The sequence below is a fragment of the Chiloscyllium plagiosum genome, chromosome 5 (genome assembly GCF_004010195.1).
Source record: "Chiloscyllium plagiosum isolate BGI_BamShark_2017 chromosome 5, ASM401019v2, whole genome shotgun sequence".
NCBI lineage: Eukaryota > Metazoa > Chordata > Chondrichthyes > Orectolobiformes > Hemiscylliidae > Chiloscyllium > Chiloscyllium plagiosum.
Genome location: NC_057714.1, coordinates 111179903 through 111202754, shown reverse-complemented (window position 1 = coordinate 111202754; position 22852 = coordinate 111179903). Strand labels below are relative to the sequence as shown.

The following is a 22852-nucleotide window of genomic DNA, read 5'->3' as shown; positions in this document are numbered from 1 at the left end:
AGGAACAATGCAACCGACCTGGAATGGGAGGGCTCAAGAACCCTAACACTACCAGTGCCACCATCTTTAGTGTCTTGGCCAACATTTAGCCCTCAGTCGATGTCACAAAAACAGTTCATCTGCTGTTTATGACATTGCTGTTTGTGGGAGCTTGCTGTGCACTAAATGACTGCCAAGTTGCCTACATCACAACAGTGTCTGCACTCAAAAGTACCTCATTGGCTGTAAAATGCTTTGAGAGATCCAGTGGTTGCGAACATGCAGTTAAAAAAAAATCACTTTTCTTTTCTCATAAGAAGCCTATGAAGTTTTAATTGCAATATTGTATTTGCAGGGAATTGCAGAACATTCGGATTAATAAAACCCTTTTGCATAACTGGGTTCCTCCCAAATGTGATGTTATTCAGTTTTAATCGCTCCACCATTATCTTGCACTCCTACATTTGTCTCTACACCTCTCCACATCAACTTCCTTCTTTTTAAGATATTCCTTAAAAATTATTTCTATGACTGAGCTTTTGATCATCTGTCCTTATGCCTCCCAATGTGGCCGAATGCCAAATTTGCTCAGTAATACTCTTGTGGAGTGCCCTAGGATGTTTCATCGCACTAAAGGGGCTATATAAATGAAAATGAGGTGTTATCATTAATTAACCAAACTATCTAGGCTTCGCTCCACAGCCCCATTGATATTGGAAAAGGCACGCCAGTTATAAACCCCTCCGAACTCTGTCAGTATTCACTTCCAGGTCATGAGGGGCATGGATCGGGTAAACAGACCAGGCCTTTTCCCTGGGGTGGGGGAGTCCAGAACTAGAGGGCATGGGTTTAGGGTGAGAGGGGAAAGATATAAAAGAGACCTAAGGGGCAACTTTTTCACACAGAGGGTGGTACGTATATGGAATGATCTGCCAGAGGAAGTGGTGGAGGCTGGTACAATTGCAACATTTAAAAGGCATCTGGATGGGTATATGAATAGGAAGAGTTTGGAGGGATATGGACCAAGTGCTGGCAAATGGGGCTAGATTAGTTAAGGATATCTGGTCGGCTTGGATGGGTTGGACCGAAGGGTCTGTTTCCGTGCTGTACATCTCTATGACTCTGTCACCGTTGGCGTTGAACTGAAGAGAATCAGCAGGTCCTTTTTTAAATCTGAGCTGGCTTGGGCCAGAGCCAACATTGATGTGGCTGAGTAATCTGAACACACTGTAAAATAACCTTTGCAGTGTAAGAATGATCAAAGCCTTTGCACTGATCTACAACGGCCTGTTTGCAAGTTTGGCACCAAAGCACACAAGTCAATTACTAATGCAAACAGAAACGCGTCAGTTTGGCTGCATTTGGATCACTACTAAAGGGAGAGGCTTGACGGGCTCTTCGAGGTAAATCCAGAGCTCCATGCGGCAGGAGAGCTGGCACTGAGCCAAGTCTGCGGTGGTTTCAGTGGCTTGGCTCAGTTGGCGTTCTTGGGGGAGGGTGGTGAACCCAGGTCAAACCGAATGAAGACTGCTTGGCAGCTGCCACACAGATGTCATTTCCACTCATCATTCCACTTGACATGCCTGAATGAATCACAGAGTCCCTACCCGTGTGGACACAGGCCATTTGGCCCATCAAGTCCAGACCAAGCCTTCGCTGAGCATCCCACCCAGGCCCACCCCCCCTATCCTTGTAATCCACCTTAGCTAACCCACCCATCCTTGGCCAATCCATCCTAACCTGCACATCTTTGGACTGTGGGAGGAAACCCACGCAGACACTGGGAGAGTGTGCGAACTCCACGCAGACAGTCACCCGAGGATGGAATCGAACCTGGGTCCCTGGCGCTGTGAGGCAGTGGTGCTGACCACTGGGCCACCAAGCCACTCTCTGGATGGGATCCAAAAAATCAGCATTCTTAATATCTATCCATGCCACCTTGTGAGTTTTTTTTTAAAATGATTGTTAGTCTTTCAATGTTTGCCAGCTGGTCCCCAGTTGGCACTGGTAAGGTGGCAGGGTGGCACCTGGTGTGACCCATCTCCCATGCCCTGTCTGCAGTGGTTTAGTAAACAGAGTGAAGAGACAGCCGGGGCTTGGGTGACAGCAGCAGATTTCCCTCCGTGAGGCTGGACTACTGATGACAACTTGGTGGTCACCATCACTGAGATGCTTTCAGCCGTTTGAATAATTCATCGACTGCATTTATTATTTAAGGGAGATTTGATCGAGGTTTTCAAAGTCCATGAGCGGGTTGGACAGGAGAATCTGTTCCCGCTCGTAAAAGGGACACATACGACAAGGGCTCGGGTTTCAAGGGTCGTGCAAACAAAGCAAGGGGAATGTGAGAACAACCTCTTCCACTCAGTGAGGTAGTTAGGTTTTGGAATGCACTGCCTGGACATTGGTGGAGGCACGGTCAATTCAGGCATTCGAGAGGGACATTGGATGGTCATTTTGATAAAAATATGGGAGAAAGCAGAAGTGAGCAAACGATACCTGTTTGAAGAAGGGTTACATCCAAAATGTTGACGTCTCCACTTCCTGATGCTGCCTGCCTTGCTGTACTCCCCCAGCCTCCTGGTGCTGCCTGCCTTGCTGTGTTCTCTCAGTATCCTGATGCTGCCTGCCTTGCTGTACTCCCCCAGCCTCCTGGTGCTGCCTGCCTTGCTGTGTTCTCTCAGTATCCTGATACTGCCTGCCTTGCTGTACTCCCCCAGCCTCCTGATGCTGCCTGCCTTGCTGTGTTCTCCCAGCCTCCTGATGCTGCCTGGCTGGCTGTGTTCCCCCAGCCTCCTGATGCTGCCTGCCTTGCTGTGTTCCCCCAGCCTCCTGGTTCTGCCTGGCTTGCTGTGTTCCCCCAGCTTCCTGATGCTGCCTGGCTTGCTGTGTTCCCCCAGCCTCCTGCCTGTTTACTGACGATGGGCTGAATGACCTCTTTCTACATTGTATCATTTGGTTCCATGATTATTGGAATTCACACTTCACCAGGGAGATAGTGAGACTTGAGGCCCGGTCCCACAGTCTCTGCATTACTGATGCAGTGACCTTACCGCTAACCCACTATCTCGGCTGCTGCTGTCTTATGCAAAATCTCCTGGCAGCAAGAGGTACCACGACCTATCAAGTTTCCTTCCTCTCCCTCCCCTGTATCATTAATCAAGGAGAAAAATGAGCAACGTCCCTCAAAACGGTGTTAAGAAATTCTTGAATTTTGATCCACTGAACCTTGGATACGTGGCCCAGATGGTGATTTAGAGGAGGGATTGTTGGATTATAAATTTTACACTCGTTTTCATCAAATAAGACACTCAGGTTGCGCATAACCTTTTGCATATGGCAGTGAGAAAGCAGTAAGATGAAGGGTTTGGCTGGAGTAAATCTGAACTCACGTAATTCTCAGTAACCAATGGACACATGTTGAATGAGGGGGACCAAAGGACCAGAGGGAGGTGAACAGACTATTTTCTTAACTCAGTGATTTATGATCTAGAACACACTGGGAACACCCAGTGCCTTTCCCTGTAGCTGCAAGAGATGCCACAACTGTCCCTACACCTCCCCTCTCACCTCCGGCCAAGTCCCCAAACAATCCTTCCAGATCTGGCAGAGCTTCACCTGCACTCCATCCTACCTGATTTATTCCATTTGTTGCCCCCAAAGTGGTCTCCTCTACATTGGGGAGATCAAACATAGACTTGGAGACTGGTTCTACACACATCAACCAACCCGATCTCCCAGTTGCCATCCATTTTAGCTCCCCCTTTCCAATCCCTTGGCGACATGTCCATCCTTGGTTACCCCCCCACTGTCAGAGTGAGACCAACACGTGATATTTTGTCTGGGGAGCCTACAGCCCGATGGCCTCAATATTGACTTCACCAGCTTCAAAATCCTTCCATCCCCATCGTCACCCCCACCCCAGTCCTGACAAAGGGTTTCAGCTGAAACGTTGACATTCCTGCTCCTTGAATGCTGTCTGACCTGCTGTGCTTTTCCAGCTTCGCATCTACTGACTCTGCAGTCCTTACTGTCTCCTAGTCACTGGGAATGTCCAATGGGTAGACAGAGAAAGAGCCCATTCCACAAATAAATAACATTCCACATGTTCGACACAACGTTGTGGGCTGAAGGTCTCGTTCCTGTGCTGTACCGTTCTATGTTCTAAGAGACAGGACAAAAAAGAGCACAAGACCACACACAATCCCCATTCATAAACGTCACCACTGACATATCAGTGACTGAGAACCTCATAATCCCAAGCTGATAATATCCTGAGGAAGGGTAACCGGAGCTGAAACATTAACGCTGATTTCTCTCCTTGGATGCTGCTAGACCCGTTTTCCAGCAACTTCTGTTATTGTTTCTGATGATATCTCATTTCGGAGCATTCACTGACACATGTTTATGAACTTGAACACAAGATGCAGTGTGCAATAGTTCTATAAGCTGAGGAGATCAATAACTTGTGTGCTTGAGCGTATAGATTAATTTATTCATTATTACTTGAATCTTGTTAAGAATTATGATTACTTTGTGTTATTTGTATTATCCCTCAAATCCAACATGTGGTGATTTTATCATCTATCCATCCACCCTTCCAAGTGAAAAAAATTCAATTGCAACTTTCAACTGGAGAAATACTCGAAGAGGAGAAACATTTTGGGGCCAGGGAATGCGACTAAATGATTCATTCTTTCACAGGGTTGGCACAGTCACAATGGGCCCACTATTAGGGGCAGTATGGTGGCTCAGTGGTTAGCACAGCTGCCTCACAGCGCCAGGGACCCAGGTTCGATTCCAGCCTCGGGTGACAGTCTGTGTGGAGTTTGCACGTTCTCCCCGTGTCTGCGTGGGTTTCCTCTGGGTGATCCAGTTTCCTTCCACAGTCCAAAGATGTGCAAGTCAGGTGAATTGGCCATGCTAAATTGTCCATAGTGTGAGGTACATTAGTCAGAGGGGGGTGGGTTGCTCTTTGGAGGGTCGGTGTGGACTTGTTGGGCCAAAGGGCCTGTTTCCACTCTGTAAGGAATCTAATCTGTGCTGATTTCAGATCTCGATAAACTCATCGCAACATGTCCTTATAGAGTCATACAGGTCTACAGTACAGAAAAGGACCCTTCGGTCCATCGAGTCTGTGCCAGCCCAAAATAACCACCTAACTGTTCCAACCCCATTTTCCAGCACCTGGCCCTCAGCTTTGTATGCCTTGGCATCACACGTGCACAGCTAAATACTTCTTAGATGTGATGAGGGTTTCTGCCTCTCCCACTCTTACAGGCAGCTAGTTCCAGGTTCCCACCACCTTCAGGTGAAAATGTTTATCGTCACATCCCCTTTGAACCTCCTGCCATTTACCCTCTCTCCAGTCAGTGATCCCACAACCAAAAGGGAAACATTTCCTCCCAGCTGTGCTCCTCATGATTTTATACATCTCAATCATGTCCACCCCGCCGTCAGTCTCCTCACTCCATTGAAAACAGCCCCAGTCCGTCCACTCTCTCTTCATAACTGAAGCTCTCCATCCCAGGCAACATCCTGGTATATCTCCTCTGTAACCCTCTGCAGTGCAGTTATATCCCTCCCATAATGGGGATTCCAAAACTGCAGACAATGCTCTAGCTGGGACCTAGGCGACATGTGAGACAGTTCCAGCATAACATCATGGTGGCTCAGTGGTGAGCACTGCTGCCTCACAGCACAGGTTTAAGGAGGGAAGGGAGAGATATAAAAAGGGACCTAAGGGGCAACTTTTTCCAAGCAGAGGGTGGTGTGTGTATGGAATGAGCTGCGAGATGAGATGGTGGCACGGTGGCTCAGTGGGTTAGCACTGCTACCTCACAACGACAGGGACCTGGGTTCAATTCCATCCTCAGGTGACTGTCTGTGTGGAGTTTGCACATTCTCCCCGTGTCTGCATGAGCCCCCTCTGGGGGCTCCAGTTTCTTCCCACAATCCAAAGATGTGCAGGTTCGGTGAATTGGCCATGCTAAATCGCCCATTGTATTCAGGGGTGTTTAGATTAGGTGCATTAATTGGGGAAATGAAGAGTAATAGGACAGGGGAATGGGTCTGGGTGGGTTACTCTTTAGAAGGTCAATGTGGAATTGTTGGGATTTTAGGGATTCTACAATCACCGCTCTTAAACTTTATGTCACGGCTAATAAGGCAAGTATTGCTTATGCCTTCTTATCCACCTGCCCTGATATCTTAAGGCACTAGCATAAAAAACAGGCCCCTTTGATTCTTGGTACTTCCCAGGGTCCTGCTGTTTGATTAGATTATAACAGTGTGGAAACAGGCCCTATGGCCTAACAAGTCCACACCAACCCTCCGAAGAGTAAACCACACACACCAATTTCCCTCCGACTAATACACCTAACACAACGGGCAATTTAGCATGGCCAATTCACCTGACCCACACATCTTTGAACTGTGGGAGAAAACCCACACAGACACGGGGAGAATGTGCAAACTCCACACAGACAGTCACCCGAGGCTGGAATTGAACCTGGGACCCTGGTGGTGTGAGGCAGCAGTGCTAACCACTGAGCCACCATGCTGCTCTTGTTCATCTACTGGTCACCTTGCCTTGTTTGTCCTACCCAAGTGCATCATCCCACATTTATCCGGATTGAATTCTATTTGTCACTGATCAGTCCATCTGACTAGCTCATCTATAACCTCCTGTAATTTAAGGTTATCCTTCTCACTATTTGCCACCCCATATCCCAGTCTAAATCATTCATATATACCACAAACTGATCGCTATGGAACCCCACTGAACACAGGCTTTCAGTCACAAAAAAATCCCTGAACCATCATCCTCTGCTTCCTGTCACTCAGCCAATTCTGGAACCAATTAGTCAGATTTTATTGGTTCCCATGGACTCTTACCTTCGTGAACAATCTCCCACATGGGAACTCATCAAAGGCCTTGCTGAAATCCGATCAGATTACCTCAAAAGCGTTGTCCTCATCTACATACCTGGCTACCACTTTGAAAAATTCAATCAAAGTTGCTCAGACACGACCTCCCCTAACAAAACCAGGCTGACTGTTCTTGCTTAATCCCTGCCTCTCCAAGAGCAGATTCATTCTGTCCCTTAGAATTGCCTCCAATAGTTTCCCCACTCTCTCAAGGTTAGACTGACTGTCCTGTAATTTACCTCCCTGCTCCCTTCACGAATAATGATACCACTTTGGTTGCCATGTAGTCCTTTGGCACCTCTCCTGTGGTCAGAGAGGAATTGAAATTTATTCCCAGTGATCTGTTATTTCCTCCATTACCTCACCGAACAACCTGGAATACATTTCATTCAATCCTGGAGTTCTGTCGACCTTTAAGCCTAACAGACCACTCAGAACCTCCTCTCTGTCCGCACTAATTTCTTTAATCGTATTACATCCCTTCTCCCTGATTTCTAAACCCATGTCGTCTCTCTCACTAAAGAACACTGGCACAAAGTATCCATTTAGAACCCTGCCCATGTCCATTGACTCTGTGCACAAATTATCGCAGTTGTCCTCAATGGGGCTCTACCTCTTGCCTCTTGGTGTAATGGTAAAGTGAAGCTGGATAAAGGATCTTGTTCTGGGGATTATTTGTGCAACCAGAGAGTGATTACGTTTGCGGTTGTTCTTCCATATGGTTCCAGAGACACCCACTGAGGGAAGTTATATGTCAGAACATGAAAAACACCTCACGTCATTTGCTGCCGTATTCCTTTTCCCTGTATTAATCGACAGGTCAGCTTGGTCTGTTGCTGCAGTAGCAGATATCCATCTGCTGGCCTTGGGTGGTTGTGTGTATATGGATGAGCTGCCAGAGCAAGTGGTGGAGGCTGGTACAATTACAACCGTTAAAAGGCATCGGGATGGGTACATGAATAGGAAGGATTTAGAGGGATATAGGCCAAATGCTAGCAGATGGGATTAGATTAATTTAGGATATCTGGTCAGCATGGACAAGTCAGACTAAAGAATCTGTTTCTTTTTATTAGATTAGATTAGATTACATTACAGTGTGGAAACAGGCCCTTCGGCCCAACAAGTCCACACCGACCCACAACCCACCCATACCCCTACATTTACCCCTTACCTAACACTACAGGCAATTTAGCATGGTCAATTCACCTGACCTGCACATCTTTGGACTGTGGGAGGAAACCGGAGCATCCGGAGGAAACCCACGCAGACACGGGGAGAACGTGCAAACTCCACACAGTCAGTCGCCCGAGGTGGGAATTGAACCCGGGTCTGCAGCGCTGTGAGGCAGCAGTGCTAACCACTGAGCCACCGTGCCGCCCACAAAACTATACTGTATATCTCAATGACTCTATGTAACTGGGACTCATGATTTAATCCTTTAAACCCTTGCACCCTCACTCAATGCATCTCCATTTTAAAAGGGAAGAAGGTTTCTTTATGAACTGTAACACACGCTCCTCATCTCTCCAACAAGGGGAAGCAGTGTCCATCCTGCCAAATCCCCTCAGGACCTTGTGTCTCACTGAGATCACCTGTCATTCTTCCTAGCTCCAATGGATACAGGTCCGGCCTGGTTTGATCTTTCCTCAAGAAGATAACCTCCTCATCCCAGAAATCAATCAAGTCAACCTTCCCTGAACAGCTCCACATCCACTTTCTAGAATAAGGAGACCAGAACTGTACACTGCACCACCAGAGTGGTCCAGCCAACACGCAAGACCATTGCAGCAAAGCATCCCAGATTTTAAATTCTACTCCCTCGCAATCATTTTATTTCTGTCCATAAATAGGTTGCTGCACCTGCATATTAACTTTGTGGCTCCTGCTTATTCTTTTTGATAGATTAGAAACATAAAAAATAACAACAGGAGTAGGTCATTGGGCCCTTTGAGCCTGCTCACCCATTCAGTAGGATCATGGGTGACCACCCAACTCAGTCCCCTGCTCCTGCTTTCATCCCATACCCTTTAGCCCCCCCAGAACAATATTGAACTCTCTCTTGAAAACATTCAATGTTTTGTCCTCGAGTGCTTTCTGTGGCAGAGAATTCCACAGGCTCACCACTCTATGGGTGAAAAAAAATTCTCCTCATCTCAGTTCTAAATGGTCTACCCTTATCCTTAGTGTGTGACTCCTGGTTCTGGAATCCCCAGGCATTGGGAACACCCTTCTGACCCTGTCTAGTCCTGGTAGCATTTTATAGGTCCATCTATCTACAGAGTAGATTAGTACAGGACATTAGTACCATGGAAGCTATATCAAGACTGGTAAAATGAAGATGCCACTAAGTTTGCAATCTGATTATCTTTCGACAAAATGGGATATAGGCAGCTTTAGCATTGAAGACAGTCACAGCTGATCCTAAGTTATCCTAGAGAAGCTGGTGATGACCAGTCTCCTTGACATCATGTGGGGACTGCTTTTATTTTAAACCACTCTCTAGTGCAGTAGTGACGCTCAATGATTCACAGCAGCTACCCCTTCTCTTATACTGAAGAACCAAACTGACAGTGAGTGACATTCATCAATCCTGTTCCTACGTCCCTCCATTTGTATTTCATCATCTGACTCCCCAACTTATCCTTGAATCGAAGGTTGCTACTGACAAGCCTTTTACGTATCTCAAGTTGTTATTAATCAGCACTATCTTTAACTTTAGTATTTTGACTGTTTGAAAGAAGATGCAAAGTTCCTAGAAAGTGGACCCGCAGGTAGACAGGGTGGTGAAGAAGGCATTTGGCACACTTGCCTTCATTGGTCAGGGCACTGAGGACAGGAGTTGGGAGGTCATGTTGCAACTGCACAAGACATTGGTGAGCCCACTTTTACAATACTGTGTAGAATGCTGGTCGCTCTTTGATAGGAATGATGTTAAACTCGAGAGGGTTCAGAAATGATTTACAAGGATGTTGCCTGGACTGGAGGCAACAGTTAATGGGAGAGGTATTTTCCCTTGAGTTGAGGCGTGACTTTACTGAGGTTTATAAAATCATGAGGAGCGTGGATACGGTAAACAGACAAGGTCTTTTTCCCTGGGTAGGGGAGCCCAAAACTGGAGGACAAAGGTTTAAGGTGAGGGGGAAAGATTTAAGAAGGGCCTGAGGGGTAACTTTTTCACGCAGAAGGTGGTGTGTGTATGGAATGGCCTGCCAGAGAAAGTGATGGAGGCTGGTACAATTACAGCATTTAAAAGGCATCTGGATGGGTATATGAATAGGAAGGGTTTGGAGGGATATGGGCCGGGTGCTGGCAGGTGGGACTAGAGCAGATTGGGATGTCTTGTTGGTGCAGACGAGTTGGACTGAAGGGTCTGTTTCCATGCTGTACAGCTCTTTGACTCGAAACACATTCTGCCCTGTCCAACTCAGGTCAAAGGTAGCATGATCCCAGAGTTACCCCAGGTCTCCTCACTCGTGTTTATTCCCTTGACCAACAATCGCCGAAGATCACCCGGCAAACGTCACCACCGGCAAGTGGGATCTTGCTGTGCGAAAAATGGCTGCTACATTTCCACATCCAAACAATGATATTGCACTGGACGTACGTCATTGGCTGTGAACTGCTCTGTGACGCTGAGGTTGTACAAAAGGTAGTGAGGACAGCTGAGAGGATTATCAGGGTCTCTCTTCCCTCCGTCACAGACATTTACACCACTTGCTGCATCCGAAAGGTTGAGGGCATTGTGGAAGACTCCACACATCCCTCACTCAAACTCTTCTCCCTCCTGCCATCTGGCAGAAGATACCGGTCTCTCACGGCCAGACTGTGCAATAGTTTCTTCCCCCAAGCCATCAGGCTCCTTAACACTATATGATCACACTCTATTCCATTTGCAATTTTTGGAGACTTCTTGAATTGTTACTAAAACAAAGTTTCATTAATGATCATTCATTGATACACTGTAATTTGTTCACCTTTTGTCTTGTCTTGTCAGGAATTACTGCGCTGTCTTGCATGTTTTGCATTTGTCTATGGACTTTATGCTGCCCTGTGTGTGATTGTACTCTCGTATAGTCTGTGTGTTCATACAGCACTTTGGTCTTGCAGGAACACTGTCTTGTTTTTATTGGACCAGCTGTATAAGGTAGAAATGACAAATAAAGTTACTCTCCTAAAACAGCTGGTCAATATGTGACCTTATTTTCTATTTTTAAATATGAAGTGATTGCAGATGTGCCTCTGAAGCAGCCCTGCTTCCAGCATTAATTAGACCTTGTCTGGTACTGAAATCCAGACAGGAATGCTCCTGGATGGAGAAAAATGGCCACCATCAACTTCCCTGGACGGTACTTCACTGAGTTTTAATTCTCCTACAGGGACTGGGTCTCACTTACGGAGCCAGTATTTGTGGTCCATTGCTAACTGCCCTTGAAAGTGGTGGTGAGCTGCTTTCCTGAGCCAGTGCAGTCCACATGATGCAGGTGCTGTTAAAATTGTGGAGTTCCACCATTTTGACCCAGCAATTGTGAAGGAACAGCGATATATCTCCAAGTTAGGATGGTGGATGACTTCAGAGGAGGATAATTCGCAGAGGCTGCCCTTGTCCTGCTACAATGTGGAGGTGCCGGTGTTGGACTGGGCTGGACTAAGTCAAAAAGCACATGACACCAGGTTATGGTCCAACAGGTTTATTTGAAACCGCAAGCTTTCAGAGCCCCCGTTCCTTCCTAAGGCAGCTCCTGAGAGAGAATACATCGGACGCAGAATTTATAAGCAAAAGATCAAAGGTTTGTTCAACTTATGCGAAAGCTATGAAGTTCCAGGTAGTGGTGGCCATGGGTTTGGAAGGTGCTGACGGAGGGTCTGGTGAGTGCATCTCACAGATGGTATGTGTTGTTGCAACGGTCGGTGCAGGGACTGAATGCTTTGGTTGGTGAATGGTCTTTGTCCTGGATGGTGTCAAGTTTCTTGGAAGTCCGCTCATCCAACCAAGTGGAAAGTACAGGGCGACCCCTACATCCGCCGAATCGTTTTCCGCGGTTTCAGTTACCCGTGGTTTACCGCGGCCGGGATATATTATAGGGAACGTCCCGGAATCAGGTACCAGGAGGCTGCCAGGAAGGTACATTGAAATGAATGGGTTCACTCCTATCCGCGGTTTTGGGCTTCCATAGTAGGTCCTGGAACATATCCCCCACGGGTACGGGGTGGGGTGGGAACTACTGTATTCCATCCACTCCTAACTTGAGCTTATCAGCGGTAGACAGGCTTTGGGGAGCCAGGTGGTGAGTTACCTACAGCAGCACCCCAGCCTCTGCGCTGTCTTTTAGCCACAGTCTTTATATGGCAAGCCTGGTGCAGTTTCTAGTTAATGGTAGCCCACAGGATGTTGACTGGCAGCAGTGGTGTGAGTAATTCACATTTGCACTTCATACTGAGATCAGAAAAGCAAAGCAAAGCAAGGTTAACACTAACCCAGAAGGTGGACAAACAGATTGCTTGAACATTATACGCTTTGTAAATTAACATTTTAGAGACATAGAGTCATACAGCACGGAAATAAACCTTTCGGTCCAACTTATCTGCACTAACCAGACATCCCAATCTGACCTCATCTCTGTGAACCCTTCCTATTCATATCCCCATCCAGATACCTTTTAAATGCTGTAATTGTACCAGCCTCCACCACATCCTCTGGCAGCTCATTTCATACACATCCCACCCTCTGAGTGAAAAAGTTGCCCCTTAGGTCTCTTTTAAATCTTTCCCCTCTCACCCTAAACCTGTTCCCTCTAGTTCTGAACACTCTCACCCCAGGAAAAAGACTTTGCCTATTTACCCTATCCATGCCCTTCATGATTTTATAAACTTCTATAAGGTCACCCTTCAGCCTCAGACGCTCCAGGGAAAACAGCCCCAGCCTGTTCAGCCTCTCCCTGTAGCTCAAATCCTTCAACCCTGACAACATCCTTGTAAATCTTTTCTGAATCCTTTCAAATTTAACAACATCCTTCTGATAGGAAAGAGACCAGAATTGCACACAATATTGCAAAAATGGCCTAACCAATGTCCTGTACAGCCGCAACATGACCTCCCAACTCCTGTACTCAACACTCTGACCGATAAAGGAAAGCATACCAAACGCCGCCTTCACTATCCTACTTATCTGCACCTCTAATTTCAAGGAGCTATGAACCTGTACTCCAAGGTCTCTTTGTTCAGCAACACGCCCCAGGACCTTACCATCCCAAAATGCAGCACCCCATATTTATCTAAATTAAACTCTGCCACTCCTCAGCCCATCTGAGGTAACCCTCTTCGCTGTCCATTACACCTCCAATTTTGGTGTCATCTGCAAACTTACTGGTGTCATCTGCAAACTTACTAATTGTACCTCTTAAGCTCACATCCAAATCATTTATATAAATGATGAAAAGTAGAGGCCCCAGCACCAATCCTTGTGGATCAATATCCATATAGATCATGTCTACCACTCTGCCCTCATCAATCTTCTTTGTTCAAAAAAATCAAGTTAGTGAGACATGATTTCCCACGCACAAAGCCATGTTGACTATGCCTAATCAATCCTTGCCTTTCCAAATAGGTATAAGTCCTGTCCCTCATGATACTCTCCAACTACTTGTCCACCACCGATGTCAGGCTCACTGGTCTATAGTTCCCTGGTTTTTCCTTACCAACTTTCTTAAACAGTGGCACCACGTTAGCCAACCTCCAGTCTTCTGGCACTTCACCTGTGACTATCAATGATACAAATATCTCAGCAAGAGGCCCAGCAATCACTTCCCTAGCTTCCCACAGAGTTCCAGGGTACATCTGATCAGGTCCTGGGGATTTATCCACTTTTATGCATTTCAAGACACCCAGCATTTCCTCCTGGACATTTTGCAAGATGTCACCATCTATTTTCCCACATTCTATACATTCCATGTCCTTCTCCACAGTAAACATTGATGTAAAATACTCGCTTAGTATCTTCCCCACTTCCTGTGGCTCCACACAAAGGCTGCCTTGCTGATCTTTGAGGGGCCCTATTCTCTCCCTAATTACCCTTTTGCTCTTAATGTATTAATAAAAATTCTTTGGATTCTCCTTAACCATATTTACCAAAGCTATCTCATGTCCCCTTTTTGCCCTCCTGATTTCCCCCTTAAGTATACTCCTATTATTTTTATACTCTTCTAAGGATTCACTCAATCTCTCCTGTCTATACCTGACATATAATTCTTTCTCTTAACCAAAACCTCCATTTGTCTTGTCATCTAGCATTCCCTACACCTACCTGCCTTGCCTTTCACCCTAAAATAAAAGGTGTTTCATGAAGAATGAAATTATTGGAGCACTTGGACTAAAGTCTCAGACCCCCACAAAGGTCAGGAACAAAGAGACAAGATTAGAGTGGTGCTAGAAAGGAACAGCAGGCCAGGCGGCATCCGAGGAGCCTGGAAATCGACGTTTCAGGCAAGCGCACAGAAGGTCGATTGTCCTGCTCCTCGGATGCTGCCTGACCTGCTGTGCTTTTCCAGCACCACTCTGATCTTGTCTCTGATCTCCAGCATCTGCAGTCCTCACTTTCACCTCAGGAGCAAGGACCAGAAGATGATGGGACTGATCCAGTGTGCTGGGATCTCAGCCCATTCCAGGCTTTGCACTATTTTGACCGATGCAGGTTCAGGACCGGGGGAGGGCACCTGTTATTCATAAATTCCTTCTTAGCGTAAACCTTACTACAATCAGGATTGTTTAGTAACTGCTGTCCATACTGTATGGATTCTATGAATAGCTAAGGTCTTTCTCCCAGGATAGGGGAGTCCAAAAGTAGAGGGCATAGGCTTAAGATGAGGGAGGAAAGATATAAAAAGGGATCTAAGGGGCAGCTTTTTCCACGCAGAGGGTGGTGTGTGTGTATGGAATGAGCTGCAAGTGGAGATGGATGGTATGGTGGCTCAGTGGTTAGCACTGCTCCTCACAGCACCAGGGACCCAGGTTCGATTCTAGCCTCGGGCAACTGTCTGTGTGGAGTTTGCACATTCTCCCCGTGTCTGCTTGGGTTCCCTCTGGTTTCCTTCCACAGTCCAAAGATGTGCAGGTTAGGTGAATTTGTCATGCTAAATTGCCCATAGTGTTCAGGTGCATGAGTCATGGGAAACGTAGAGTTATAGGGAAGGGGAATGGGTCTGGGTGGGTTACTCTTCAGAGGGTCAGTATGGACTTGTTGGGCCGAATGGCCGGTTTCCACACTGTAGGGATTTTATTCTGAGATGGGGGAGGCTGGTACAATTACAAGATTTAAAGGCATTTGGATGAGTGTATGAATAGGGAGGGGTTTAGGTTATTGGGTTGGATTGGAGAGTCTTGTTTCTGTGGTGTACATCTCTGTGACTTTATTTGAAGTCCCTTCTCTATCTTCCCCATGGTTCACAACACTTCCAGATTTTGTATCACCTGCATATTTTGACAGTGTGCCCCACACCCAGGTCTGGGTTATTAATACAGATCAAGACATGCCAAGGTCCTAATAGCAGACTTGTGGAACCCCATTAGGTACTGACCCCCCCAGTCCCGAAAAGAAATGTTTGCCATTAATCTTCCTTTCCTGTCACTCAGTCACCATCCTGGCTATGCTGTCACTGAACCTTTCATTCTGTGAGGTTCAACTTTGCCGACAAGCTTATTACATGGTACTTTGCAAAATACCTTTTCGAAGTCTGTGAACAACACATTAACCGTGTTACCCTTCTCAACTCCTACTGTAACCACTTAGAAAGGCTCAATCAAATCAGTCAGCATGATATATTCCTAACAAAGCTGTCCCCCATTTGTCCAAGTGAAGGTTACTTCTATCCAGTGTTATTCTTTCTAAAAGATGAATTTGAATTTGAATTTACTTTCACCTGTCCCGAGGCACAGTGAAAAGCTTTGTTTTGCGAGCAATACAGGCAGATCACAGAGTTAAGTAGCATAGATAGTAAATAATAGGTAAACAGCGGCAAAAGCCAAAACACAGGTACAGGCGAGTGTTAAGAGTTTGTGAGTCCATTCAGTATTCTAACAACAGTAGGGTAGAAACTAAAGATTTCCTAAAGGTAAGGTTAATCTGACGGGTCTGTACGTACAGGCTTTAACCCTGAACATTTTCAGAACAAAGCTCTGATGTGCTTGCAAACCTGCAGCTGGGGTGGGGGGTGGTTTACACCAGCAACCACTTATGTTCGTACAGGCGAGAGCGTCAAAGGCTATCTGGGGTAGGTGAGAACGTGGAATTCAGAATCTAACCCAAGTCAGCCTGGACCTTACTGAATCAATATCCAAATGGCCTGTTCCTGATACATGGATGCTGCAGAATGGTTCCTCTTCACCTGCTGCTTCTAGTTTCTCTCATCATTTTTCTTTTCAATCATGCTGTTTCGTGCCTATGGTTAAACTGTAATGAAAGGGATGGAAAATGCTAACTCAAATCCAGAAAGTGTAATTTTCAAACATCAACTGCAGTTCAGAGCAAATGGTCTTTATGAATGAACAAAGGCAATTAGCTGCAGAAACGGGCTTGAAATAATTTCAGTCATTAACTTGACATCTATGTACCAGTCCATTATTGTAGGCACCCTTGTAGCGGTGTTATGGACAGTGAAGGAGGGTTGGGAGAGGGGCAGGGGATGCTTGGCAGAAGGTAGTGGGGCTGGGAGTAGGGAAGAGGAATTAGGTGTAGAGTCATAAAGATGTACAGCATGGAAACAGACCCTTCGGTCCAACCAGTCCATGCCGACCAGATATACTGACCCAATCTAGTCCCACCTGCCAGCACCCAGCCCATATCCCTCCAAACCCTTTCTATTCATAGACCCAATCAGATGCCTTTTAAATGTTGCAATTGTACCAACCTCCACCACTTCCTCTGGCAGCCCATTCCACACACGCACCACCCTCTGTGTTTGAAAACGTTGCCCCTTAGGTCTCTTTTATATCTGTCCCCTCTCACCCTAAACCTCCGAGCCCTGAGCACTCACGTAAGTGGCCATTTCCCATTCGGTTGAGTGTAGTGTGTTGTTCTGAACTGTTGCACAGTTAGTTCTTCTTTCTTTTGTTGGCGACAATACCAGCCCCATTACTTCCACACCTGAAGGAACTTGCTTTCCGACACACCCCCTGTCCTCAGCTGTTCAATCCTCAGTGGGATAGGGCAGCAGCTGGGGGGCGGGGTTACTGCTTCAGCCCGTGGTCAGGAATTTCCTGAGTTTGTACGCTTTCATCTTTACAGGTTTTAAGTTTGCTCGCTGAGCTGGCAGGTTTAATTTCAGACGTTTCATCACCATACTAGGTAACATCAATCAGTGAGCCTCCATTGAAGCGCTGGTGTTCTGTCCCACTTTTTATTTATGTGTCATGGTCTGCTAAGGTGGGTGATGTAATTTCCGGTTGTTTCTCTCAAGAGGTTGGTAAATGGGGTCCAAATCGAGGTGTTTGTTGTTGGGGTTCCGGTTTGAAGACCTTTCACCTTTACGTTGTTTCGGTCACTGGTCTGTCTCCTTGACTCTTACCTCCAGCCAAGTCCAAAGTACCCAGAATTCAAAGATGTGCAGGTTAGCTGGATTGGCCAGGTTAGAGTGGTGCTGGAAAAGCACAGCAGTTCAGGCAGCACCCGAGGAGCAGGAAAATCAACGTTTCGGGCAAAAGCCCTTCAACAGGCTTTTTCCCAAAACATTGATTTTCCTACCCCTCGGATGCTGCCTGAACTGCTGTGCTTTTCCAGCACCACTCTAATCCAGATTCTGGTTTCCAGCACCTGCAATCATTGTTTCTACCCTGGATTGGCCAGGTTGAATTACCCACATGGATGAGTTAGCCATGGGAAATGTAGGGTTACAGGGATGGGGGTGAGGGGGTTGGTGTCTGGGTGTGATGCTCTTTGGGGATCGACATGGACTTGATGGGCCAAATGGTCTGCTGTTAACCTGTGGTCTAGGTTGGAGTAGTGCTGGAAAAGCTTTTGCCCGAAACATTGATTTTCCTGCTCCTCGGATGCTGCCTGACCTGCTGTGCTTTTCCAGCATCACTCTAATCTAAGCTCTCATCTCCAGTATCTGCAGTACCCACTTTTGCCCTGCTGTTAAACTGTATGCATCCTATGACCGTGGTCCTTCTGGATCTTTCTGTACAAGTGGGGGTCTGTCAGCAAATCCGCGACCCCCACCTGATAAAACCTTGCCTTTGCTATCACCCCAATTGCAACCTCCCTTTCCTCTCAAAGTCCTTGACGGTGATTTTCAAATCTTTCTGAGAACGCCAGGTGTGAAAATCTCTCTCCTATTTGGGCGGCACGGTGGCTCAGTGCTTAGCACTGCTGCCTCACAGCACCAGGGACCCAGGTTCAATTTCATCCTGACTGGGTGTTTGCACATTCTAGGAGAAAGTGAGGACTGCAGATGCTGGAGATCAGAGCTGAAAACTGTGTTGCTGGAAAAGTGCAGCAGGTCAGGCAGCATCCAAGGAGCAGGAGAATCGACGTTCCTTTGTTTACACATTCTCCCCATGTCTGCGTGCGTTTCCTCCGGGTGCTCCCGTTCCCTCCCACAATCCAAAGATGTGCAGGTTAGGTGGATTGGCCATGGGAAATTATCCGTAGTATCCAGTAGGCTAGGTGGGTTTCAGGGATGGAAGGGTGGGGTGGGGGGAGGGTGTGGTTTCTGAGTGGGATGCTCTTCGGAGAGGGTGGTGGTCGATGTGGACTTGATGGGCCGAATGGCCTGCTTATAAACTGTGGGTATTCTATGATCGTTGTCCTCGTAGGTCTTTCTGTCGTCTTCATCATCGTGATTATGTCTCCACTGTCATCCAGCTGTCGCCCACTCCAGGAAATCCCTTCTTCAAGCCAGACCATTCCTTGCATCTCTTCTTCCTTCCACGCTGTCACCTCTGGTGACCACCAACGATGGATCCTTGGAACCGCTCCCCCTCTCCTATTTCACATTAACTAGCTGTCCCACACCAACCTCACCTGGTTTACACACAACTCAACCCTGGCACCCAACTCAACATTGCCACCAACTCGCCTGTCCCCTTCACTAACATTGTCAAACTGCTTCTCAGATCTCCAGCACTAAATGAGCAAAACTTCCCATCAACTAAATGTTGGGAAGAGTCAAGCACTGCCTCCTGTTTCCCACACAAACTTCCCATCCTAGCCATTAACTGCATTGAGTATCGGAGTGAGGATGTCATGTTATGGCCGTACAGACATTGGTTAGGCCACTTTTGGAATACTGCGTTCAGTTCTGGTCTCCCTGCCATAGGAAAAATGCTGTTGTAAGGGTTAAAAAAGATTCACAAAGATGTTGCCAGGGTTGGAGGATTCGAACTATAGAGAGAGACTGAATAGGCTGGGGCTGTTTTCCCTGGAACACTGGAGGCTGTAGGGTGACCTTATAGAGGTTCATAAAAACATGGATAGGGCAAATAGTCACGGTATTTCCCCCAAGGTAGGGGAGTCCAAAAGTAGATGGCACAGGTTTAGGGTGAGAGGGGAAAGATTTAAAAAGGGACCTAAGGGGTAGCTTTTTCACACAAAAGGTGGTATGCGTAGTGCCAGAGGAAGTGGTGGAGGCTGGTACAATTACAACATTTAAAAGGCATTTGGGATATTACAACATTTAAAAGGCATTTGGGATGGGTGTATGAATAGGAAGGATTTATAGAGGAATATGGGCCAAATATTGACAAATGGGACTAGATTTATTTAGGAGTTCTAGTTGGCATGGACAAGTTGGACCAAAGAGTCTGTTCCTGTGCTGGACATCTGTATGACTCCATGACTCAGTCCATCGCCCTGTTTGAGTTAATAACCTCGTCATATTGACCCCAAAATGAGCTTCTGAATTTTTAATCCATGCCATCTCTAAGACCTCTGCTTGTCATCAAAGCAAAACCATTTTATTCCAAAACTGCCCATCTGTTACTCAAATCCTCATCAATGCCTTTGTTACCTCTGGACTCAACCATTCCCATGCACCCAGGCTAGTCTTCCCACATTATACCCTCCAGAAATGTAAGGTCATCTGAAACTCTGCTGATAATGTGCTAAATCTCATCAAATCCCATTCTCCTACCATCCCTGTGCTCTCCAACCTAAACAGGGTCTTAATTTTAAGATCTTAAGACTCTTATCCCTGCTTTCAAACCCACTGTTCACTGTTGAAAACATTGATGAGGAGATTTTTTTTACTCTCAGGGTATCACAAAGCTTTGGAACTTTGGGGAAAGTTGACGTCTAGAGAGATCTGGGTGTTCCGGTCTATTGTACCCTGAAGGTGGCAACACAGGTCAGTAGAGTGGTCAAGAAGGCATACAGCATGCTTTCCAGGGTATTGAGTACAAGAGTTGGCAGCTTATGTTACAGTTGTATAGGACTTTGGTTCGGCTACATTTAGAGTACTGTGTACAGTTCTGGTCGCCACATTACCAGAAGGATGTGGGTGCTTTGGAGAGGGTGCAGAGGAGGTTCACCAGGATGTTGCCTGGGATGGAAGGTGCTCGCTATGAAGAGAGGTTGAGTAGGTTAGGATTATTTTTATTAGAAAGATGGAGGTTGAGGGGGGATGTGATTGAGGTCTACAAAACCATGAGAGGTATTGACAGGGTGGATAGCAAGAAGCTTTTTCCCAGAGTGGGGGACTCAATTACTAGGGGTCACGAGTTTAAGGTGAGCGGGGAAAAGTTTAGGGGAGATATGCGTGGGGAATTCTTTATGCAGAGGGTGGCGGGTGCCTGGAACGCATTGCCAGCGGAGGTGGTAGAGACGGGCACGATAACGTCATTTAAGATGTATCTGGACAGATACATGAATGGGCAGGGAGCAGAGGGATACAGATCCTTAGAAAATAGGTGACAGGTTTAGATAGAGGATCTGGATCAGCGCAGGCTTGGAGGGCTGAAGGGCCTGTTTCTGTACTTTGGATATTTTCCAGGTAAATAGCAGGAATGCAGAATACAGTCAGATTAACCATGATCATAATGACTGATGGAGGAGGCTTGAGCAGCTGAATAGTTGTTCCTGGTACTAATTCATATGTTTGTACGTAAATGACCTGGAACACCCAGAGGTTGTGACCAGCTGCTGGTTTGTAATGTCAGTGGGAAACATCTCTGTCGTCTGCCTGTGATGTTGCAAAGTGTATGGATTACAGCGACTGTCGCGAGATGGGCAAAGTTGAAACATTCAAATTAACAGATACAACTGGACACATCACGGTCTCGATTGGAGCCACCATTTCCCTCATCGTTAAGTAAACGTGTCATTGAATAAGCACAGAATCACAGAAATGGCAGGAGGAGGCTACTGGGTCCATTGTGCCCACACATAGTTATCATTACCCACTGCCAATCTCCTGCCCATTCCCTTTCTATCCAGAACGATCATCCAACATACCCTTCTGGATGCCTCAGTTGAACCAGTCTCCATCAGTTGCTTTCCACCACAAATCCTCTGCACACGGCACTGGAGTGGGTGCAGAGGACATTCCCAAGGATGGCGCCTGGGATAGAGCATCTTGCCTACGCAGAGAGGCTGGATAAGCTCAAGTTATATTCTCTAGAGTGGAGAAGGTCGAGAGGGGAAGCTGGTGGAGGTGTATAAGACCACGTGGGGAATGGACACGGTGGATGGGAAGCAGCTTGATTGAGGGGTCAATTAGAAGACAGTCTCACTTTAAAGTGTAAGGCAGGAGGTTTAGAAGGGATTTGAGGATTTTGATTTCCAAGGAAAGTGGATTGCATTGCCTGAGCGGATAGTAGAGATGGGAACCTCTCACAGATTTGGAATGAGCACTTCAAACATCGAGCCATTCCAGGCTAGGGGCCAAGAGCTGGAAAGTGGGATTAATGCAGAGAGGTTAGCACAGACTGGATGGAACGAGGGGCCTCTTTTGGCGCTGGACAAGCCTACGGTTCTGTCAGGTGCTCGGCGAGAAGGTATTTAAGGCGGGTGATTCCATTTACAAAACACACACAGAATTGTGTGTCAAGTGTACAAACTTCCCGCTTGACACCAAAATGGGAATGCGATGAGATCGAAATACCGAGATGACCCCCGTGCTACACCGGCACCTCCAAATCAGAAATACCGAGAGACAGAGTTAGATCAGATTCCCTCCAGTGCAGAAACAGGCCCTTCGGTCCAACAAGTCCACACCGACCCTCCGAAGGGTAACCCACCCAGACCCACTTGAAAGTAGCGGCGTCTCAGACTGTATTCAGTTGCTATTTCTCAGTCTAAAGGTCTGTTTAATCTGTGAAATGGGGGGGCGGGGGGTTAAGGGGATGAAATTACTAAAGAGAGAGAAGAGGAGAAGGGGTGACCATCACCTGAACGAAACTGTCACTCATTCATTTACAAAAAAAAACCCTACTCACTTCCTTCAAGTGTTATCGTCTTGTGGCAAGTACAGATTCTAAGGAGCGCAAAATTTCTGCTTTCTTAAAAACACACCCACCCCACCCCACCCCACCCCAATACATACAAGGCTAATAAAAGTGTGCTGCCCGCTTTAAGAGAGAGAGAGAGAAAGCTGGCCCGTTGGCGGCGAGTAATCTGAAATCACTGGAATGCAAATGTTTAAAAGCGCCACGGAAATTGAACCGCCCTCCTCCCTCGCTCCTCCCCTTCAATACCGTTTCCCTGTGTTTAAAAAAAAACCCCCAGCTCGGAATCCCTGTGCAAGGAATCCCGAAATATTTACAAATAAAACTATCCAGGAAAGGGGTGAGAGAGGAAGGAGTAGAAATGAAACCGAGAGAATATCCAATTTCCCTTGCCTTCCTGTCCTACTATTAAGCGTTGATTGAAAGATACATTTTTCAATGTATCACAGTAACTGATACATTAGCCCATCCTCCCCACTGTCACCTCTCACTTTGCATCTCTCCAATGTAT

At 46.7% G+C, this 22852-nt stretch overlaps 1 long non-coding RNA gene across 1 annotated transcript; it reads right to left on the bottom strand.

The window, feature by feature from the left end:
* Window positions 1-11592: 11592 nt before the first annotated feature.
* On the bottom strand, window positions 11593-22400 carry LOC122550142. The gene is made up of 3 exons (XR_006311746.1): window positions 21350-22400; window positions 16225-16351; window positions 11593-12343 (listed from the first exon to the last, which is right to left on the bottom strand). It is a non-coding gene; the product is annotated as an uncharacterized LOC122550142 (long non-coding RNA).
* Window positions 22401-22852: the final 452 nt, after the last annotated feature.